Source organism: Nematostella vectensis, chromosome 1 (assembly GCF_932526225.1).
Source record: "Nematostella vectensis chromosome 1, jaNemVect1.1, whole genome shotgun sequence".
In the NCBI taxonomy this organism is placed as follows: Eukaryota; Metazoa; Cnidaria; class Anthozoa; order Actiniaria; family Edwardsiidae; genus Nematostella; species Nematostella vectensis.
In genome coordinates this window covers 14896613-14921233 of record NC_064034.1, presented here as the reverse complement: position 1 = coordinate 14921233, position 24621 = coordinate 14896613, and the positions used below count along the sequence as shown (strand labels likewise).

The 24621-nt window shown below is 43.3% G+C and overlaps 2 long non-coding RNA genes across 2 annotated transcripts; one reads left to right on the top strand and one right to left on the bottom strand.

Moving 5' to 3' along the window:
• Positions 1 to 1656: 1656 nt before the first annotated feature.
• On the top strand, positions 1657 to 24525 carry LOC125561011. The gene is made up of 2 exons (XR_007307010.1): positions 1657 to 2062; positions 24293 to 24525. It is a non-coding gene; the product is annotated as an uncharacterized LOC125561011 (long non-coding RNA).
• Positions 2755 to 6546, bottom strand: LOC116613710. The gene is made up of 3 exons (XR_007307008.1): positions 4968 to 6546; positions 3894 to 4002; positions 2755 to 3206 (listed from the first exon to the last, which is right to left on the bottom strand). It is a non-coding gene; the product is annotated as an uncharacterized LOC116613710 (long non-coding RNA).
• Positions 24526 to 24621: the final 96 nt, after the last annotated feature.

The window sequence follows — 24621 nt, the reverse complement described above, 5'->3', positions numbered from 1 at the left end:
AAAAAATCAGTAAAATATAAAATACAAGTGCATAATGTCTTCAGAGTAACAAATCCCCCCTGTTAACATAGTAGTAGATAGGTTGCTTAGCCAGCAATAAAAACATAAATACGCTCTATAGCAAGTTCTCTATAGCTAATTTGGCGTTTCAACAATAATCCAGGAAAACAATGAAAACAAAGTTGCAACTTAGGGAATACTAATCACTAAGTAGTAACCACTTATTTCTAACTACACTCCCCACTAATTCTCTATTGCCTCATTCTCTATTGACTAATTCTCCCCACTCATTCTCTAATTCTCTATTGCCCCTTGAAACTTTAATTACTATGAGATTTAGGGGGTTCAAATAGAGGGTGCTGATTGGTCGAGGTGTCAGTGATCATTTTCTAATAGTTATTAGTATAAATATGAAATTTTATTGATTGTTTAAGCAAGGATTTGATAAGGTGCAAAGGATTGGCAGGCACACAAACAGCATTTGCAGCATTTGGCAGTCATAGATAGCTATGGAAAAAGTCTAACATGACAACTGTTCAAAATCAAATACCAACTTTTTGGTGGTCAATGGTGATGACACGCCTGATAGAGATGCATTCTAACGACTGTTGATTTCTTTTTATCTCATTAAAAATTTCAACCCAGGCTGAGTTTTCAACACAGTCAGGGGGTCCAACCGGGTATTCCTAAAATGCTTGTAAAATTGCTTTTTCTATTATATGAGCGAGATTTCCAGCCTGGGCAGCTCACCCGTGCTAGGATTTTCACCCCAAGCTCCAGTAGTGGATGGAATATCTCCATGTAATCACATAAATAAAGAACACTCTTTTTTTATAAGGACCTTTTTTTATATGAACGTCCAGCGTTTCACCAAATTTTAAGAACTGCTAAAAACATGCCGAGGTGCTGTGAATAGTTTTAACTGTTCAAAAACGAATTTAGTACAGGCTGAAGCTAGCTACTAATATGAAAAACATTTTTAGCCGCCTGGCCATACTAAAGCTTCAGCCAGGGCTGATATTTTTAATGTAAACAGACCCTTAGAAAAGGCAAATCTGAGGATATTGCCAATTCCCCGTATTGATTTTTATGAGGCAGAGAAAGATCAAACCAGGTTACCTAGGGGACTTTTGACAATTATCAAATTGTAAGCTTATAGCTGCAATCTTACTGTATAACTTAGCCCAACTTAGATAGTGGAACTGATTGATTATCAATTGAATGTTTTACTCGCATTGCGTTCACTTGTTTATCAGTAGTAGCTCGATCCCAGTGTCACACTTGTGGTATTCTAACAAGGTCTATGATTGGACACATGTAGTCCTATCTGATTGGTTAGACACTTTCACCACAAGGACAGTTCTGCAACGGTACAGAGGACAACCTTTTGTCAATCGACTGTATGGCCGAACCTTGGCCGATCCAGTGCTCTTCGTACTGTTTAGGCGCCACAGGACTCCCGACGGTCGAAAAGAAATCCCAAATGAAAGCCGGCTTTGTTTTATGATATGTTTTGATTTTAGTGAGGTAGCAAAGTGACTTCATCATAAAATTTGTATTCCCCATTGTTGAAAGCTGTAACTGGTGACGATTTTACAAAACAAGAGTAAAACCAGTTTGTGATTGTTGTACATTACCATATTTGCAACACGCCATATTTAGCAAACTAAAGCCATAGACATGCCACGATCTACTGGTAGGTCATAGCTACGGCGAATATACTGTCCATTTTACTACCTAAACTTACCGTACTTCAACTTAAGTTGTTCAAAAGGCTTTACAAATTGCCTTAATCATGTACAGAGCGGTTTTTCGCGCCGGTAGAAGCGTTCGAACAAGCAACGCTAGAAGTTCGATTGTAAGAATTGTGCAATCGAGCCAACACAGCAGACCTCTGAAGATTTCTTATGTGCCAAGTTTTGTTTCCGCGAGATGTTGCTCTTCTGTCCCGGGATCGTTTCAAATGAAGCAGTTAGCACCTCCTTCAGATGCTTTCACGGCAAGACATATTGGGCCAAGCGAGGGAGAACAGAAAGATATGCTCAAGTTTATGGGATTAGAGGTAGTGTTGCCAGACGATAGCATATATCATTTTCTCCAGCTAACCTACTTTTTTCATTGGCGGTTATGAGTTTTATTTTTCCCTCTGACTAACGTTCAATTTGAAGTGTGTGCGATTTCCAATCCACTTTTGTCATTTGAATACTTTTAAAGGACAATATCTCCATTTTATTTAGACAAAAGATTTGAAGATTTGTACAACTTAAACTGCCCCTTATTCTTATTCTTATTCTATTTCACCAGTTATACTGGTGCGGAAGGCACAACAGAGCTAGGCTCTAAATCAAGTACCCCCTTGAGTGTATTGTTAGTAAGCATTGTAAGCACTAGCATTAAATCCCAGTAACTTGTTTTTAATATTTACTTATCCCAATATGAAGAATAGGTAAAGAGTTTTCATATGATATCAGAAAAAATGTCGAAATTTGACAACAGGCAAAGATACAAGCGTTTAAAAACAGCTCTTTCTTTTCACAAGTCGACTCCATAAAACGAGCCCGCGCGCAGTGAGAACAGCGGGTGTTAACACATACAATTTGACACCTATGTCGGAATGCCGGAAATATTTAGATGACTATATTGAATAAGAAAAAAAAAAGTTTATCTCAATTTCATATTTAAGAACCTATAAATAACGTTTCTAGGTGTTTTTCAATATAGATTGTGTGTGGTTCTACAGCGTTCAAGGCTGGAGCACTGAGAATTTTGCATAGTTTAATCCACATCATCATAATAATTTTTGAGCAGGGAGACACAATCAATATTAAGCTTCCATTCTATTTTTATTTAAATCCTTAGTCGTCTCTTACATGTGCATAATGGCATGAAATCTGATTTGATATACAAATCTTATAACTTACATCTAAAAAGCTATCTTTTATGTGATAAAATGCTAACTACGAAAACTAATGTAGAACAAAAATCAAACAGTCAGCTTGACTCAAAAGCATATTAATGAAAGTAGGAAATAATCAATGTTTTTTTTCCCACTTCAATGATTTAAAGAAGAAGACAACCCCATCTCCCTCTTCCTCGCTCTTCTCCGATGAAATGTTGTGTACATCATTCAGAACATCGGCAAACCTCTTCTTTTTCTTCTCTGGCCAGTTAATAGTCTCCACAGCATTTAGGACTTTCTGCTGTTTCTGTAAAGGAAGAAATTGTTTGATAAGTATCTGCACTGTTTTATAAAGCCTATACTTGTCGAGCTCAATTTATTATTCCTGTCTTCATAGCCATAAATGCAGGAAAAGCTTTGCACAGTTTCATGTTTTCTTGACCAGGAAAGAGAAGTGACTATGGCTTCAGAAACTATTATTTTATTTTGTCATCCTTTTTGGAATCTATATTGTTTTTTCATTAGTGCACTCCCCAAGTGAACTTGCACTAAGGTGATCCGATGGCTTTTTGTGTGGCACCCTCACACAAGGGGATAAGCACTTACTGACAATCTCTAATTTTCTGGATAGTTTGTAAATGCTGAATTAGTTACTTGTTGTGCTGTTATGTTGCCACCAAAGGCTGGAGAGAGTGGAAGTTCGCCGAACAAAAAGTCATTTGATTTGTTTACAAAAACACAAGTGCTGCACAAGTGCAAGTCTACTTTTTCCAGCAAATACAGCATTTTAAATTTTAATACAATCCTTTAAAAGAGCCATTCAAGCAAGTATAATAGCAATATTGATACCAACCTATCAAAACCTTTGTGGAAATTTTAAGAATAAAAGGAGTTCATAAAAACTAAAATGCTATTGTGTTAAAGCTGAGAAAATTTTAATGAGAAAATTCAGAGGGTTTAACTACACCAACAATATTCAATTTTAAATACTCACTATGATGACCGTCTGGTACTGTCTGCATGATTTCCTATGAGCATCCAGTGTCCCATCATACTTTTTATTTATGTCATCCTTCAGGCTTTGGAAATACTGTTAAATGCAGCTAAAAGGGAAAAATCAATTAGCAGGCTCGAATAGCAGAAAGATCTTTCTGGTTTCACATCAAGGATGGTGGCAAAAAAAACGCTACGACTCTCGAGCAATAAAAAATGAATATGTTCAAAAGTAACAGACTTAACTTAATGAAAAACAATCAAAATCAAGAATAGATGATAGCGACAATAGCATAATGTCAAATGGTATTTTATCACGAATCATGCTTCATTTGCAAACTTTATTAGATCTGAGATCAGCGTTTTAAGTTGACGGCGGCGGTTAACTGCCGGTACCTGCCTTCTAATGAAACCCCTGATATTGATTGCTTATATTGATTATGTTGACTGACTTGGAATTAAGTGTCATCCTTTTTTTCGAACCAAAGCATAGAATACTGGACAACTAAAACTTATAGTAAACAGACACAATAAAAAAATGCAACATTTCTTAGGGATTTTCCGCTGAAAATGTAAAAAGGTTGTTTTCTTACAATTGAAAATCATCATTCTATATCTGGTTTCATTTGTTGTGTTTTTTTTTTCTGGGATAGCATTATCCCAGGAAAAAACAACAATAATTTTAACAACAATTGATTTGGTATTTGAAATCTAGGCTGACAATATTGGCATTGTTCTGTGATTAATTATTCTTAATGATTACCAGAAAAATAAAGAGATGCCAAGCAATGTACTAGCTCAATAACAATCGAGCATAATCTTAAAAAAAAAACATTGATTTGTATAAAATACAATTCAATAAAACAAGTGCTTCATGTGAAGAATATAAGATTTCTCCGCTGGCCAGATAAGATAGAACCGAAGGCTCTTTAGCGTACGGCGGAACGCTGATTCGAATCGAATGATAGACACTCAAAGAGGAAAAAGATCGCCTAAACTCGACAGGTTGCCCTTAAAGACAAAAAGTAATCAAGAAACGAATGAACAAGAACTGGTTCTGATCAGTTAGGCTTACCTGAAAGTCTCTGAGGCTCCCTTTCGGCGAGAATTTCAGCGAGTTCTGTCTTCACTGTTAAAATTCTCACCTCACGCACGCAGTCGCTGATTTCCCGCATTTAAAGCTCTGTTTTTCCTCCAAACTTGAAGGTTATGTGGTCAACATGTTTTCATTGGTAGGCTTTGCCATTTGATTTGATGTCATTGAAAGAAATAGCGCATCTTTTGGCGTGGATTTAGAGAGAAGTTAGATGAACCAAAGTCACACTTCTAAACACGCTATGCGAAAAGCCCGCCGTGGTAGTCACGTGAAGGGAAAACAATAGATACGCTTGCGCGTCACTTCCTCTCGTGTATGACTGACTTCCTCTCCGCCGGTGAAGCTGTTATTATTACTGCTAAAGGCAAAGTAATACTAAAATAATGCGAATATCAATTTTTCATCGCTTTTTCTTTCTGCCAAAATACAAATCACTTGGTTAAACAAGAAACCGAATATTCTTAAAGCTATTTATATGCGTTTTATAAAACGTTCCTGATATTAGCCAAAAATATAATGTTTAGAAACTAAATTAACTTCTAAACTACGGAAAATATTTTCTAAGTCCAACGAATATGATGAAATTTAGAACTAATGAAAGACACTTAAATCTCCTAAAGATTAAGTTTTCGATAAAGGCAAAGAAAGTTACTTAAAGTCAATACTACATTTAAAGGAATTTAAGTTAACAATCAATATCTACTTAAAGTTGCTACTGACTATAAGAGCCCCACTTAAATGTAACTTAAATTCTTTATTTCGTCTAGCTTAAATATCTTGATAACTTTAAGTAATCAATAAAGAGCAAGAAAGTTGTTTAAAGTTACTAATGTCTTTAAGACAACTTTAATTTGACCTTAAAGTTATTAGTACATTTAATAATCCTTAAATAAACACTTAAATCTTTTTAAAGTTACTACTGACTTTAAGTGTGGCCTTTAAATGCAACTTATAGACTATAGTAAATTTAAGGTACATTTCGGATATGTCTAAAATGCACTTAAATTCTTTATTTCGTCCAGTGCCAAGGCCCTTTCTTCTCAGGATCTCCTTATAGATCTCCATAGATATAGACGTGAAGGAATGTTATTAGAATGGTAGTGTAGAGCCTCTAAGTAGTCCTCTTTTTGCTGCTGCAACGGACGGGATTCACGAACACTCGGGTAGATTTTACTATCGGCTCATACTTCAGACAAAACGGTTCCTCAAAGATTTCAGCCCATTTGAATCCGCATATTTTCTCATTAAATACTATTTTCAATCTGCCTTTTTTGCTGTGAACATACGAACTTTGATGGCGGTAAAAAATAAAAATACGTAAAAAGTAAGACCGAGGGGGCCTGGGATTTGCACGATTGACTGGATGGATGGATTGTCACACCACAGGATACCCGCGCGATGACCACAAAACCAAGTCGCATAGCTTAAGCTATACCATATTTCTATACCTATGGAGCTCCGCGCGCGGCCTGCGGCCGCGCTGGCTCTGCTATAAAAAGTACATCAGTTTAGATCTTGTAAGACTTATTTTCTGAAATCTCATATTTATTAAGTGAATCTCTGACAATACAAGTTATTCACAAAAAAAAATTCACAAAAAAAAAAATGGTGCACTAAAAAAATATGTAAAGTACAGGAATATGTATATGCAAATTTGTACAGGCATTTTAATAAGGTGCAAAGGAATGACGCCACGAGCGCACGACATTTTTCTTTCGCGTTTCAGGATACATTCCAAGAAATTATATTGATGAAAGTTCTATAAAAAAATCAAACATTCTTTCTGTGCCTTCATAGCATTTTGAAACCGTGTTGTTTGTTTGGGGAGTTATTGAGCAGACGACATAGGTTGTAAATGAGCTCTTTTTCTGTACACTGTACTTTCTCAGGACTGATACAGAGTTATGGAAGCTATGTTATTACGGTACAGCGCGATCAACGAACAGCGACGTCTATGTTCACAATCGGTTCAAGGCCGTTATTTCTAAAATAACGAAAGAAAGAGGACGGTAGGGTAAACAAATTGTGGAAACACAAATTGTTCCCGCTAAAAAATACACTTCATTTGTGAGAAAATTGTTTTGAGTTTCCCTTGTGTATCTTTGCCAAAACGGTTCTTGTTGTGACTTAAGCGATGTAAATAAACACGATATATATATATACTTCATTATAACATGGACGACTGTTTGCTTGTTTGTAATACGAAAATAAAATAAAAGTATTTTCTTTTAGATGGTCAATAATAAAGAAACTTTCAGAGAGTTTATATATATATATAGTCTTTATGAGTTTATATATATATATATATGAGTTTATATTTTGGTTTGTAGGAAAAAAACACTCGAACTACCGTTTCATCTCTACAAGCCTGTTTCGTGGTTGCCCACTCATCAGGAGTTTCGTGGGCAACCACGAAACAGGCTTGTAGAGATAAAACGGTAGTTCGCGTGTTTTTTTCCTACAAACCTAAATATATCCCGCTCTACACCTATGTATTGAGCACTGTTATATGCACGCCTGCACTCACGCATTATATGAGTTTATATATATAGTCTTTATGAGTAAAGAAAGTACAAGCTTGGGCACTGTATTAAAAAAACTTCGCCATTGTAAGCTTATTCTAAGCCAAGATAAATAAAAATCTGTTGTCAGGCCAACCTACAGGCCAGGAAAAATTACTTATTATCCAACCAAGAGTTATATTTACTTTAATACCTTGAGTATTTTGGGGGAAACATGTCTGCAAAGCTATTTTTCTCTCATGCTATTTTAAACAGAGGAAAAAAGGGGCATTAGGTCATTTTGCAGTGTGATGTTTTAGGCTTTTGAGAAAAAAATGGAAAACCAAAACAAGAGTTGACAAGAATAACGCAAAACTTTTTTTAAGGGACAGCCTTTGAGACCAAACATAACATTTGAGGGCTTGATTTAACAACTAATAAGACAATATTTGTTTTCCAATCCTTTATTGTTATTTATTAGATATCATCTTGATTTATTACTTATAATATCATATTTGTTACATGTTTGTTTGAGGGAACAATTGCGTTGATTATGCTTCTATTCTATTCTTTGTAAAAAATCCTAAATACATTTCAAAGGAAAATCGGCACATAGTTCAGCGTAGTATTCGAGCGTTTCCTTATTTTAAGAGGCGAGAAGATTACAACCTTTTTACCTCCACGACGCTTGCGATCACTCGATCCTCTAACAGTTCTCATCGGTTTCCTGGTTAACCTTTTGTGTTATCCTTTGTAAACTCACAGTCATATTGCCCTTCCATGTCGGCGATATTCCATTTTACTCCTTCTCGTGATTTCATAGAGATTTGTAGCGCGATGTTTGGTGATATTTTTTGGAGGGGTGAACTTTATCTTGAATGTTTCCTCACTCTAAGAAAATTATCATTAAAAAGCACTTGTTCCCAGAAAACTTCCAGAAAATATTGCCAAAAACAGATGAAGCAATCATTAAGGAGTGTCCAAAATGAATGTTTAGTAACGTAACGTGAGATGGGAGTCATTTGGAGCGTTATATAGACGTCATTGGAACGTTTCATTGGCGGCCATTTTCGATGGCACCGAAAATGGCCGCCATCCGATGAAAATACAGCAAACCACAGGAAGCCCAAAAGGTTGCTTAGGATCCTTTAAAAGAAAACTTCGGCCGACTTACACCAGTTCGAAGCACAACTTTCGCACTTATTCTTCAATACATCACAAAACCCTATGTTGCCGCGAAATCAAACAACGACGGTACGACTCGGTGGCTCGGTATTTATTTACATGACGCTAAAAATAATAATAACAAATAGCAATGCCATACGATATAAGTTCAAAATGGTATCCATAAAATCCGGCATGTAATTTCTTCACTCGGCGATAACAAGTGTTAAAAAACAACATAGATAGACAATCCGATATAGTCTATGCTTGAACAGTAATCTAAAACGTATAAACAGCATCATAAAACGCCGATAAACAACAGTACTTACCTAGCCGCCCCAATCACTTCGCTGGTCTTCGTCGAAGTGAAACTCATGGCGGCTCGGCAGTCACGTGACCCCCTCCGCACAGGGAGTCCGCGAGTCAGTCCGTAACATCCTCCCCCCGTGTGCGACGCCAGGTAGGGCGGGGGACACATACATCTTTATGCTCGCTCCAACACGCACAGCTTTGTCACCTGACGCACATACGCACCACTCTTGGTGGCCACCTCCGCGGCTCGCACTCCCCCGTCCCGTCCAGGAAGGGTACGGACTACTCGACCAATAGGCCAGCGCCCACGGGCTGTGTTCTCATCGATGACCAGGACCACGTCCTCTGCTTGGATGTCCTTGACTTCCCTGTTTCACTTCCGCCTCTCCGTAAGGGACGAAAGGTACTCACGTAGCTATCTTCTCCAAAAGTGCCAAAAGATCTCGATCTGTAACAATTCCAGGAGGAAGATTCGGGCTTGCGCGCCTAAGCAGAAAGTGATTAGGGGTCAAAGTTTCTTCATCACGGTAATCCCCACCTAGGTGAGTCAGGGGACGACTGTTCATCAGCGATTCGACTTCTTCCATGAACGCCAGGAGCGTCTCATCGGTTACTAGCTGCTCTCCAGCGATGACCTTCAGCACGCGCTTAGCAGACTGCACCAAGCGCTGCAATGCACCTCCGAAGTAAGGGGAGGCTGGCGGGTTAAAATGCCACTGTACTCCACCTTGTGACATTTCATCAGCGATGTGATTCATGTTTCATTCTACAAGAGCATCTCGAAGCTCCTTCTCAGCTCCAACAAAATTGGTTCCGTTGTCAGAGTACATATGAGCCGGTTTCCCTCGTCTAGCCATCATTCTTTGGATGGCCATAATGTAAGCATCAGCTTCTAGAGAATGCGCGATCTAGAGATGAACAGCGCGCGTGGTCATACATGTGAAAAGCATGCCATATCTCTTCTCATTGCTCCTTCCGCGCCGAACTAACATGGGCCCCAAATAATCCACACCTGTATGTGTGAACGGTGGCTGCTCGGAGGCTACGCGACAACTGGGTAGGTCTGCCATGACGAGGAGTTGAGCTCGTGCTTGTCTCAGCCGACAAAGTACGCACTCGTAGGACACTTTTGCGGACGGCAGCTAGCCCTTTTAGGATTCAGTAGCGCTGTCGCAGCTCGTTTCGGACGTGGTCAACACTCGCACAGCAAAGTTTACGATGGTAATGTAATACGATTAACCGAGTCACTGAATTATTCGGGTCCAGGATTAGCGGATGCTTGACATCTTCATTGACGTTCGCCTTGCTGAGACGACCTCCTACGCGGTGAGCTCCGTTTTCATCAAGGAATGGTCGAGGTGCTGCTAATCTACTACGCTGCGGCAGAGGCTTGTCCGCTTTAAGTAAAGCACATCTTCTTCGAACGACTCCATCTGTGATTGTCTAACAGCGATATCGTCAGCATTCTCTAGCTCTGCAACTGTCAACGTTGACTTGACTCGTTGAGCTGCGCGTTGTGAATAAAGCGATACATCCACGCTATAACACGACGATAAAAAGTCCAAGACGAGAACCTCTCAGCGTCGGGAAAGCAGGACTTGTCACACGAAACATGTCCCACCCAGCTGGCCTTTACCTCCGCATCATCATCCGTCAGAATTGTTGCGGGTGGCTCTTGAGGCCAGTGATCCTCGGTCTGTGACAGGAACGCCGGTACGTTAATCCAGCGGGAGTCTGCATTTAGTTCTGAGGCACTCAGTCCTCTGGTGCAGTCATCTGCAGGGTTAAGCCGCCCTGGGACATGACGAAACTGGCTTGGTTCAGAGGAATCTTGGATCTCGGCGACACGGTTAGCTACGAAGGTATGAAATCTTTGGCTCTCATTTGCAATGTACTGTAGTCACTCCAAAACGTGGTGTTGACGATGTTGAGCGTCGTCTCCTTCTTCACGGTCTCCGCTAGACGAGACGACAACACAGCGGCATGCAGTTCTAGTCGCGGGATACTTATCTGCCGCAAAGGGGCAACTCTATTTCGTGACATGAGGAACGACACATGGATTCCGCTGTCGGGTGAGACGAACCTCGCCAAACGCCTTCTCCGAAGCGTCTTCAAAGACGTGTAGCTCGGCGACGATCCCGGATGGTGCTTTTGGATGAATGCATCGTGGAATATCGAATTTGGTGAGGCTGATCAGGTCGCACTGCCACTGCTCCCGAGTCTTGAAGTCTTCCTCATCCAAGGGCTCGTCCCAGTCGCGTTTTTTTTTGCCATAAAGCCTGGATGAGGCATTTCGCAGTGAGGAGGAAAGGAGCTAGCACTCCCAGGGGGCAAACACTGTCGCGGTTTGGCTCAGAACGACTCGCTTTGTAGAACTACTTTCGCGCATCGAGACCGAGAACTGAAACCCGTCCGTTTCAGTGTTCCATTTTAAGCCTAGCGTGCGTTCCACCGGTAGCTCGTCAAGGTCCAAGTTCAGACGCGGGCTTGCTTTCTCATCAGTGGGTATCTGCGTCAAAACCCTCTCGAGATGAACTTGTACGGCTTTGGCTTCGCTAGGAAGATACTTTAGAAAATCATCCATGTAGAAGTTAGTGTGGACCGCTTCAAGGGTGTCCTTGGAAAATGCCGGGTCCTCACGGTGGTCATCCGCAGCCTTGCGTAGTACGTAGTTAGCGGTACAGGGGGAAGATGCTGCCCCGAATATCATCGACACCATCTGGTAGACATCTGGACGCCTTCCATCTTCCAGATCGCGCCAGAGGAACCTGAGCGGTGGCTGGTCAGTGGGAAAGACACGACACTGCATAAACATAGCCTCAATATCAGCCGCGATGGCTACAGGATGCTCTCAAAACCGAAGCAGAACACCAACTAAACTGTTCAGAAGATCCGGTCCGATCAGTAGATTGTCGTTTAGCGAGACTCCCTTACTCTTTGCAGCAGCGTCCATCATCATTCGTACCTTTCCGGGCTTGTTGGGGTTCAAAACCGGATGGGTCGGGAGGATCCACTCTCTTGGTTCTGCTACGTTAGCCTCTTTATCCGTCAGTTTACGAGCGTACCCCTTCTGTACGTAGTCTTCAATGACCTGACAATACTTAGCGGCGACTGATTTATCACGCTTGAGTATTCGCTCGGTCGATTTCAAGCGTTCCTCCGCCATCTCGCGACTGCTAGGAAGGATCACGCTCTCGGCCTTCTACAACAGGCCGACCTCGTACCTGTCGCCTCTTCGCTTAACTGTCTTCTCAAGGATCTCTACGGCTTTCTTGTCTTGTTTCATGCTCGAACTTGGTTCCAAATGAGTCGGCACCAATTTTGAACTTCACGGTGAAGCAATTCGTCTTGGTACATCAAGACGCTCGGGTGGGACGAAACCCTTTACGGTACCGGTAAGGGTCCAGCCAAAGGACGTCGCGCACCTCTTCGCACTTCACGCAGCCAGATTGCATCTATCACATTCGCTCCTAATAACATGGTTACGTCTCGCGAATCGACTTCTGGGATGTCCAGTCCGCTGAGATAAGGCCACCCCTGAATGGCTTCCCGGGTTACTCCCGGGTTCAGCCTCTTGATGGTATAGGCTTCGGTCACGGCTGTCGTTTGCTCCCCGTTCTTATCGTGAACCATGAAAGATACTTTCTTACAATGCTGGGTCTGTGTTGAGTTAACGGTGCCGATGTTCAGTTCAGATGCTTCGCCGTCTAGTCCTAGCTTATCCGCCTGACTCTCGAGAATCAGGGAGGTCTGACTTCCAGCGTCAAGCAGCGCAAAAGTAACTTCATGTTCTCCATCGGAGCGAGCTACACTGACAGGAACTATCTGCAAGAGTACTTGGTCGTGACAGCAGTTTGCTGACGAGGCTCCAACGAACACGCGATCCGCACCGAGAATCGAGGGGTGGTGTCGCTTGGCACATCCGTCTATGCCACAACTGCCTGTTTTGTCACACTTGCGCGCTATATGCTCGCTCGAGGTAAGACAACGAATGCACAGGCCTTTGTCCTTAGCAAATTGTGCGCGCTGATTTACGTCCATGTCTTTAAACTTCAAACAACTCACAGTAGCGTGCAACTGAAAGCAACAAAAACGTCAGACGCGGCGTGCGATGTTTTCGCGCCCATTTTTCGAGCTCTTCTCTGCTTTCCCTGTGTTTCCGCTAGTCTCGCTCTTTGCACTAGTTGCTAGGGTTGACACGGAAACCGTATTTGGCTTAAGCTCGTTGTTTTGTCCTGCGATATGTCTTCTTTTCCTTGGGCTCCCGGACGTACCGGGGGAGCGACGCCCAGCGAAGATCTCATCGAAGCACGGATAAGGCGATACGCTATAGACGACAGGAAAAAGGGTCGCACAAAGTACACGGGATCGCACCACGTTCTAACGGTAGACCACGTAATCGGCATGATTGAAGACGCGGAAAAGAAGTGCACGGTTTGTGGCACTCAGCTTCTGCTTCAGGGATACACCAAGAGCCATCCCCAATGCTTCAGTATCGACCGGCTAGACGACAGTCAGGGTAACAACAAGTGGAATGTCAGACTCACGTGCCTTAGCTGCAATAGAAGGCACAAGCGTTGATCACGCAACACGCAACTGTGAACGCGTGAAGCCGTGCTTAGAGTACGCCGTGTAATACAACACTGGCTCTCCGGGCTCCATAACCCTTTTAGTATTGGGTATGCATTGCTTGTCTACCACGGGTTCGTTGCTCGCCGTCGGCCCTTGTCTTGGAGGTCCTCCTCGTTTACGGTGACCTCTACGGGAGGTGCTTTTCGGCTTTAAGAGTCACGCGCCTCAGCTTTATGGCGTCTTTAGGCGCAAAGCCAATCATGCGAGTCTTCGTTGCGTTTATGTCCGAGATCACGACTGGCAAAGCAGTACCCTAGTCGCGGTTTGTTTCGCCGGATGCAAGCTCTTTCGAGTACTGCGCACGAAATAGGCGCTGTGCCAGCCAGCGATGGAAAGACTCGGCGAAGGCTTGGCTCCTGTGGTGCCCTGGCTCAGCCCGTCGGATTTCCACCCCGGGGTCTGTTAGGAGCTTTGTGGTAGCACCCTTGAACTCCGTGCCGTCATCAACCATGAGGACTTTAGGCCATTTGAGAGGTCCCTCCGCATAGATGTCAGCGAGTTCGCGGGAGACAACGGTCGCTTTCTTGGTTCTCAGTGGGTGGGCGGCTTTACATCGTGAAGCAACGTCAACAAGGGTTAGGGCATACTTGTACCCGCGGTCGGTTGGCAAGAATAGTAGGTCCGACTGGTGGATACGGTTTGGTATCTGCTCCGAGAAATGGGCGTAGGTAGTCGGAGGAGGGTGTGTCTGTGTGTAGTCTCCGACGGGCTGCGAGCTTACCCACTTCACTTCACTTTACTTAAAAAAATGCGCAACCTATTGTACAATATGTCAGTGCGCAGCGCAGTGCCGAGTCTAAAGCCCAGCGTGGAAGGCCTCTGGGCAGCCTATCATTACAATTACAGACTGTGGTAGGTTGTTCCACAGTCTCAGTGCACGGGGAAAAAACTATATTTATATATGTCAGTTGTAGCGTTAGGAATAGTATAGAATTCAGAGTGTTGAGTGCGGGACAAGGCGCGAGACGGTTTCCTCAGATCTTCGAGTGACAGGATAGAGGCATTATTTAGGCCACTGTTTAGGTGCGCCTGCGGTCTTCGAGTGGCTGCCAACCCAGTTTGGAAAGGAGGCGCGTCATTGTGCCGGGTTCGAAGGAGAAGAAGTCTGCCTTAACAAAGCGTGGACTGCACAGATTCTTGTATGTCACTTATAAACAGGTTAAACAGGACTGGGCCAAAGACAGTACCTTGGGGCACACCTGATGTAACCCGCGTCCAGCTTGACTTTCCCCCATTGACACAAACACGCTGGTACCGCTCACACAAAAAGGCATCAATCCATTTCAATGTTTGGCCGCCGATTCCATAGCTGTATAGTTTGGACTCGAGCCGTTCGTGGGGGACGCTGTCAAAAGCTTTCGCAAAGTCTAACACAAAGGCGTCGGTTTGTAAGCCACGGTCCAAGGCTGAGGCCCAGTCGTTTATGCTAAAACACAGTTGTGTCACACAACTGCGCTTTTTCTTGAAGGCATGCTAGCAGTCAGATAAGATCTGGTGAGCTTCTAGGTGTCGATTTATGTGCGAGCACACAATGTGTTCTAGTATCTTGCAAATAACGCTAGTAAGAGAAATTAGGCGATGTTTGGAGGCAAGAGATCGGTCGCCTTCCTTGTGTATAGGGCATATGTTCGCAATGCGCCACTCCCGGGGCAGGTTGCCGGCGTCCAGGGACTTCTGGAAGATCTGTTTTAATATTGGCGATATCACCGGTGCACACTCCTTTAGCACGCGTGGATGGAAACCATCAGACCAGCTGCTTTTGATGACTTGAGACCTGCAAGTAACTTGCGAACTCCCTCCTCTGTGACGGCAATGCTTGGAATCTGGGGGAATCTGCGCTTGAGTAATGGTACCGAGTCAGTATCTTCATCGGAGAAATTTTCCCGAAAGTGCTGGTTTAGCATTTCCGACTTTCCAATGTCGAACTCCACTTGCACCTCCCATTTGCGCACTAGGTCTATGGAGGCTGAGCCCTTGGGAAGTTTGGCATGCAGAGCGGTCACTCCCTGGAAGCCACCTCTGGCGTAGTATAGAGGACGAAGGAACGCATCGAGTTCTTTGCGGACATGCGCTTCGCCGCCATTATGTGTCGGCAATGTATTGCAACAGGTGTATCAGTCTCCAACAGGCGGTTGCCGTTTGCTCGGGTAGTGCCGTGGCGGTCTTTCTGAGGTCGGTAGGCCCTCGGAGAACAACATGGGCGAATTTCTTAACGCACTCGCTGTCTGCGCGCCACAACTCGAGGCTTTGGTTAGCAATGTCACCAAAGCTACATAATCTACCGCGGCCCTGCGACTCGCTAGCGACCGGCGACTCAACGTGCTGCACAGCTTTTTTCTTCTCTCTGTTAAGTCGGTTCCACTCTGCCAAGCGCCTTCCAGCTTCGACTCTTCCAGGGTGTTTAGGTCGGGTGGCGGGTGGTTCTGGGCTCGTGATTCTCTCCACTTTCTCACGTGCAGGTTCATGAGCAGTTTGTTCCGCAGCTTGTTCGTCAGATTCCGTGAGATGCTGAGCACTAATACTTCCTTGAGGTTCTTCCATTTGTGATGCAACTATTTGGTTGCTGAAAAAGTGGCAAGCTTTCAAATGAGCGTCTACTCTAAAGTCGTCATGGCAGACTCGCCATTTGGTGAGTCCGCGACTGCTATTTCGTGCATACTAATGCCGTTGGTGCTCACATAACGTGCTACGTGTAACGCCCCGACGGCTAAAGCCATCAAACGACCGCATCGTAGAGACAGGTTTCCGCACAATGTGCGGAGCTCGTTGTTGATGATGTAGTCGGACACGAGGTCACTGTGAAGATCGATCACACTGTCTATCGGCAGCGTCATGCCTACTAGCTTTGTCGTAAGCTTCAGGAAGCTGTCTGCCAGGGCATCTGTAGTCCGGCTGGCTAAAGCGGTCTCGTATCGCTTCTCGTACTTCCTCACCTCCTCGGCGCTCATGCGTTTGACGTTGTCGTGAGTACTACTGTACTCAGTATTGTATGGACTCTAGCTGTCCATTTCATAAGGTTCATTTGGGCGTCGGCCACCACACACACGTGACAGTTTACGGTACCCGTGCCGCTTGCCGTGCGTTTTATCTCGAGATGCACACCTTCGCGGGTGTTGACCAATCGGAGACCGCCCCAATTGATAGCATTGTCGTCTGTTGTTCGAAGGTCGATCCACAGAGCAAACTTGTTATCGCCATAGATCGACTCGGGGCTGACACTATGTACTCCGCTGCCACTGACGAAACGCCTTTTCGCCTCCCTCCAGAACTCCGTGGGGCGTAGTCCCTGGCTGAAGACCTTGTTTGGCATGCCGTCAATTGTAACGCGAACGCTCTTGATGTCGGGGTACACGAACTTCTCAGAGTCGCGAGCCCCAGCCTTGTATGGCTCCACGAAGAGGAGCAACAGACCACTCATAGACCTTCGCGGCTGGTTGACACTCTCGTTGATTACGTTGTCTGTCCCTTTGCTAATCACGAAGATCTTTTGGAGGTTCACTTGCTCGTAGAAGAACGTTGTGCCGCTTTGGTAGGCGGCGGCTGCGGACCGGGCGAAGTTGTCGTCCCTCAGGCTTTCATATTCCAGTAATAGATTTTTGATGCCGTAGGATAATTTGATAGCATCGCTCCCGACGACTACCTGATCAACCGTTGCGAGCGTGATCTCGAAGAGCAGCGCCTCGGAGAGCGCCCTTGGGTACAGTACGCCGTGGTCCGTCAACAGAGAATGGTCTAGCGGGATGGTGTACTTTTCGCCGTGGGTGGCGTTTAGAGCGTTCTCCTTGGCGTTACTAGTCGCTTTATCGCCAGCCTTGAAGCAAAGCTTGCGCATGTTTTCTGACTGTATGCCCTGCTCCAGACGCTCCTCTCTCTCAACTTTGGACAGGTAAAGCTGTCCTAAAGCGTTTCTCCCGCAAACGTGATTTTCAGGCGGCTCACGAGATTTCGGCCGACGTTGTTCACGACGGTATTATTTGCTTGGCCTGAGATGGTAGCCCACGACACTGCGTGTTTATCACCAGATCGCTCGGCATCAGCCACACTCCTGGTGCGACCGCAAGACTCAGTCTCACCTCCTGCACGGCTAACTGGTACCTTTGCACGCTTTGAGCGATGTCGTTTTCTATGATCGCGTCTTCAAGCAGCTTCGTGAACTCCGCCTGCGCCTCCATGGCCGGCCCACCGGCCCCCACGATAGAGGAACGGGCGTTTACCTGCGCGCCAAGCACTGTGTAGACGAACGCCTCGACCGAGCGATCGAGTCTTCGTAGCCCTGCTTTTGTCAGCCCCTCACCTTTGGGAGGCGCAAACCAGCTATATTGCACGCCCCGGTGGTCGTCGTTGCGTATGAAACCCACCTGCTTCCCACTTTTGTACGGCCAACCTTAGTCGCTAAACAGATCGAATAGGCTCAGGTACTCGTCCGCCGCCATGTCGTAGCCACGGATCACGTGCACGTTGCGAAACCCCTCCCCCGGGTAGAACACAAACACATCGCCTAGCCCGTGGTTCCGCTCGCCTTTCCATCGGAAGTCCGGCTTACGCGGCAAACCGAACTCTATTCATAGAAGCTCGAAAGCGGCTTTCTTGTAGGGGTTATCTTTTTGCGTAAACGGGCTGTCGCCAGGCAGGGGGGCGCCGAGCTCGTAGAGTATCCTCCGCGTGGTAAAGTAGACGTGATACATTAGAAATCCCCTGATGACAGAGGGAAGAGTGGCGAAAGCGGGGTCGGTTAGGGACACCCCGCATCCGGCGGTTGCGCACAAGACCGCAAAGTTGAGTTGCTGTGGCCAGCACCCATAGGAAGGCTCCGATAGCCACCGACGAGACTCCTTGGCGAACTTGTGCGTGATCACTGTCTCTTTGAATATGTCTCGGACCCTAGTCCTGAATGATTTGTCCTCAGCCACGTGTATCTCTAGCTGCGTGAGTAGTGGGGTGGTGTCTGAGGCCGTGCTCACCACGGGGGTTGCGAGCAAGGCGTAGAGTAGCTTTTGCCCGAGGTTTAGAGACCTAGGGAAACCGGATTTCGCGTGTTTGATTTGTTCGGCTATAGCGTGTTTGATATGTTCGGCTATAGAGGCTCCCGCCGCAGTTGCCGCCTTTACGCCTCTTCCGCCTCTTTCGCCTCCTCGTCCAGCATCCGCCAGCCTTCCCAATCCATGCTCAGTCCTATTAATCACGAAGGCGGGCTGTGTTCAATACCATGGTGGTCCTACATACTGTGCTCACCAAAGGCGAACAGACGCTCTACTTCGAGCGGCTGATAAGGCGCCCACGCTTCCTGGCGCTCCGGCAGTGCTCGCTGTTTAAACACGAAGGCGCGGTATAAAAGGCCGCTTCCCAGGGAAGCATCGGCTCATTTGTCAATCAACCGCCGTGGAGTGAGGATCAAATTCAAGATAGCGGCAAAAGTCAAGTACAAAATGCAGAGGGGAGAGGTTTCAAAGCGCTTCCTGGTGTAAAAAATGCCAATTCTACCTTCTAGTCCGATAGAATATGTAAATAAGGAAACTCAGTAGAAATAAAGATACGAAACCATCGTGATTTACGCAAAAAAAAAAAACGAGCAAACGCATGACCAGAAAACAACGATTGCAAACTTCGAAAAAGGTGAGTTTTTTATGCCTGAAATGTACTTTTCATAGCTTTAAAACTCAGAAAACAGGATTTCAATTAGTAATCAAAAGCTTATAGGTACTTAAAGTAGCGGGGAACTATGTTTTGCTAGAAAATGCATCTTGACTTTGTCCACATAACTGCCGATAGAAGTAATGCAGGCCTTCTATAAAAAAAAGATGTTGCTTGTAGATCAAATCTTGCTTTGCTGTTGTTTGTTTTTATTTTTACATCGTCTCGAGCTCGGAAAAGATTGTTTTGTGGTGTGTGAAGTTTTAATTCTATTTACAAGCTACTATAAGTTGGAATTAAGTTTATAAATATGTATAAATGGTAGTGTTTTTTATTGTTGGGATCTTTCTATCAATACACATAAATCATCAGAAAAAGCAGTCCATTTGTTTTCTAGTAATGTTATCTAAACAGTTCAGTCAATCTTTCTGAATTGATTTGGGGCCAAACTTGAATGTTGAACCTATTATATATAATTTCTAATTAATTATATGATTTCATCCTAGCTTTACCCAAGAAGCAAGTCATAGTGACATGTGAATAATCAACAAGATATATTCCTGAAGAAAAAGCAGATACATAGAAATATACAGTCTTACATTTTCCCTGTTATTTTAAATCATAAACATTCCTTTATAAAGGAAACATGTTCCGTTGCTATCAAATTGATTTATGTGTTACCGAAGTTTTTAGCTACCAGTCAAATTTCAAAAACTGCCTAATAAATTATACTTTTGAATAAACCAAAATGCCTTGTCTTTCATCCATTCAGTTCAAGACTTCTCATTCTTACAGTAAAAGCAAGTATAGATACAGGGGGATATCCATTGAATCAAAACAGTAAAAGTCATGTCCCTATTTTGTATAATTAAACTTATAAAGTAGGCGCCGATCAATGGCGGCCACGATGTTTTTTGCTCTGTGTTTAATTTTGTGTATGATCGGTACTGTTCCTCATGAAAATCTCTCGCAATCAATGAAATGGATTCGTCTTCGCCGAAACGCCCAAGCCAACACCAGTTTTTTTTTTTTTTTTTTTGCACTGTTTTAAAGCCTTTGCCAGTCTTTTTGCGCTTGGTGCCATCAGGATTCCACCGATCGACGCATTCCGTCACCAAGATATCAAAACATGGCTACACATCCCTAGCAATCCCAGGACATGATCCTCCGATTGATGTTACAATATTTATGGACATTTCTATAAACCCTGGCCCAGAAATTCACTTAGATTATTCTTCGAGACCTGCTATGGATTTGCATACAGCTTCGTACACTAAAACAACACCAACATTCTCTCGTGAGTCCCTCTACAGTATTCGCCGCCAAATGAGAACTAGGAATCTGTTTCTGAAACCTGTTAATATCTCATTTTTTCGCACACTAAAGCACCTGGGTATATTCAGATTCAGAGGGAAAGAGGAAGAGATTTGAAGCTAATTTACAACTTGAGTTACAACTTCATGTCAACACCGCGATCTCAAGTGATCCTGGCCGCAACCATTCTATTGTTCATGGAACTAAGCTTTGCGAGAACAATAGCCAACACCTACCTGTGTTAATCACCACACGTCCTGATTATTCGACCAGCGCCAACACTCATAATGCCAGGAACTCGTCTAATCTCTTAAAAATAAATACTGGAAAAATTACACCGGACAGTGCGCCTCGATTACACTTAGCTACTTGGAATATTCGTGCCATAAACAGGAAAGCTGCATCTATCTGTGATCTTGTCATATCCAAAAGAATTGATGTCTTAGCCCTTGTGGCGACTTGGCTGACTATTGAACACAACTCTAAGTCTACCGTGGTTGATGACACAAGCACCCGGTTGCCTGTTCCTAACTGCTCAGATCCCACTATTGCCGATGTAATAAACACTCTACGGGACTTCGACTTGATTCACCTACCGCGTGCTGGACGAGGTGGCGGCATTGGTTTCTTTCTTAGAAAGGCTTCAAATGTTAAACCTAATAGGTCGACTGTCTTTAAGGCTCTGGAATATGTTGATCTCTCTATCACTGCATCGGGCTCATCGATGCGTCTAGTCACCGTTTATAGACCTCCACCGTCTAAAGTAAACAAGCTTACTACTCGAATGTTCTTTGGTGATTTCTCTGTTCTTCTTGAACACCTTGCAATGGATCCTGGGAAATTAATTATAACAGGTGACTTTAGTTTTCACATTGATGACCCTGGTGACGCTGATGCTGTCAGACTGTTGTCGGATCAGTTCACCGTCCTGGGCCATCGTGAAGGATTTTAAAAATCGTGAAGGATTTCGAAATCGTTCACGATTTTAAAAATCCTTCACGATTTTTAAAATCCTTCACGATTTCGAAATCGTTCACGATTTTTAAAATCCTTCACGATTTCGAAATCGTTCACGATTTCGAAATCGTTCACGATTTTTAAAATCCTTCACGATTTGGAAATCCTTCACGATTATGAAATCGTTCACGTTTTTGTATTAGTCCGGCTTCACGACTTTCGAATTTGTGTGAAATTGTTATAGCGGATATAGCTTTCCCGTTCGCTTAGCCACCAGTGCACGGTGGAATGCGGCAAGTGCGCCCACTCGAATGGTTTCACAAGTCATTTAGATAGAAGGAAGTAGTTTGTTAAAATACTGCTCATGGGTAATACAATGTTTGAACTAAGTCTAATACACTGTAATATTTTTGTTCTCTTTTGTTCTGGCTTGACTATTACACATTAACAATTACATTTTGTTGCACGGGATTTTGAAAACCACTCTATCACCTTTGTTAGCTTGAACATGTATTTTTCATTCAGTTCGGAGATATAGTGACACGGCATCGAACATACGCGTTTGGGAGGGGGGGGGGGGGTAAAATTTGGATTTTTTTAGATAATAAACAATGCAACTTATCCACTTCTCCGTATACAAATTTAGTACATAGGTTTGGCTGAAAGTGAATTATAAAGTCAGAGTCTTCATCAACATCCCCATCATCTTTGGAGGGTTAAGTATTTAGAGCAAAATTCTGTCTCTCCGATTTCTTAGCGAAATCAAATCACCAGGATCTGCTAGATTTTTCGAAAAAAAAAAAAGTTTGTTCTTAACTGCGCATATTTACTGCACGACAAAGTGGAACTCGTCCTCTACCGTGTCCGGACATAATTGGCATGTCCGTTCATGAACTGTTACACCTCCCCTTCTCTATTTCGAGGTCATGGTCGAGGTAAAAATGGTGGCGCAAAGTATGACGCCTTCCCCCCCCCCCCCCCCCCATCCCCCACCCCCCAAGCAAAAAATTAAATAATAATAATGAAATAAAGGGCTTGTAATTTGTATAAGTTGTCTTTGTTGAAATAGCATTCCATAGTCATGTGATGTGGCGACTCAAAAATCACCGGGTTTTTCTAGCTATTTAAGTACCGTAATGACTGGTAAGGACGCCCTACTTCAGATAAGCGCCCCTCTTCGATCTCGCATATTGAAATAAGTTCACCCTTCCCTATGAGCACCCCCCCCTCCTTTTTATCTATCTCACATTGACATCCACACACCACACGACGGTTCCTTTTTATCCGTTCATCTTCTATGTCCAATGAGCGCCTCTCTCCCTGGCCCAACTGCGTACACGAGCTAGTGATACCCGAATCCGCACAAGTACTGCCTAAGGAGGTCCGGTAGTTTAGTTGGAGAAGCTGATATGGAACACTGGACCTTACGTCAATCACTTGTGTACTACAGGAGGGACTTCTACATACTAGCTTGTAGTACAAGCTAGTATGTTATTTGTTGCAAAAAACATTGATATGTATAGGTAATCTAGTTATCTAAATATAGTTTTCCATACTCATATTTATATTATATTATTCTAAATCAGTGTACTTTTACCTTGAACGTCGAAGATTATTTTTGATCGCTATTGCCTCTCTTGGATCAAGCCACTTGTTGTACCAGAGTAATTAAAACGATAAACCAAAAAGTGAAGCGGACTCTAAAAAGTTTTCGTTGACCGTCGTTGCAGACAAAACCATTTTTATGAAAAAGGTTTTAAATCAACGACGGGAAAAAACTCTCAAAATTTAATAAAATTACATTTTGAAGAAAGCAAAGCACACATTGCGGTTGTGAAAGAAAGAAAAGTAAGCAGGAGATGAACACGTATCGATTCTCGAAAAAGTTCTTCCATTATGTACAGTATGTCGTTTTCTGTTAATATACGCAATTTCTTGTAACGTTTCGTGTTGATACCCCTCCAAAAGTTCTTCTTAATTGTTAGTAAAAGTATTCTTTATCATTGTAGTATAATCAGCCCTTTTTGTTCCCAAATTTTATTTATGCTTATATAAGTTTACTGATTGAAATTAGTTTTTTTTTCTTCTGGGTTAAATGGTAATGGTAATTAATATATATTAACATTAGTATAAAAGTTGTACAACCGGTTCAAAATGGCGGCCAAATCAATATTCATTATTAAATCAGAAATTAAAGCCGAATTGAGTTTGGCTCTATATCCTATCTTGTAAAATTGGTAACTTTAGCAAAAAATGCGCAATTCAAGGTAAAAACTGCACATATCCGCAGTTAATAGTTAGGTACATTTTGTTTTTCTATCCAAATTTTCTCACGGGCGGTGTCGCGCCCGTGGAGCACCCTCGCGTAAAAGCCGGTTTGCAAAATAAATTAATTTCGGGTCCAAAGTCTTTTCTCATTAAATGTTTTTCTTTTTCAGTTTACACATTTTATAGTGGAGTTTGGGCAAGGGATTAAAAATTAGTCAAATAACTCTCCTTTTTTCTCTCTCTAGATTCGTTATGTTAAGTTATGTCTGAAATTTTAAAATATACGAGTATAACCATTGAATGTACAACAACCACCTCGCATTGTGTGTTACACTTTTACATGCTTGTTGTCTTTACACGATATTCCCACAGTTTGCCGGGGAATGCATTTTTGTAGAGGTGGCTTATAAGTGGAAGCGCATCATTGTGGTCCTGTTTATATCACCGGGGAGGGGGGTCTCCAAATGGCTACATTACGTTATCAAAATGCTGCTATTTCACTAATGCAATCTATCAATCCCGCAGGATACGGAATGGGGACATAAACATGAACATCGAGGAGGAGTTCGTAGCGCCTGGCACCCTACTTGGCGTGAGGGCTGAAGCCTTTGAGAAATTAAATTTCAGTTCTGGAAGAGTTATGTTTACGTTTGGAATTATTACTTATGACTTCATTAGTAACTAACGTTTTTTTTGAAAATTAATAACTTGTCGCATATGTGTTATAGTGTTATAAAAATAAATATCAAAATTTTAAACCTGTTTTGTTTCTTCTGCGTAGGCTCTATTTCCACCCGTCGCTAAGTCTCGTTTTGTCTGCGGGTCCACAGAAATGAAAGCTAGAACCTACTTGC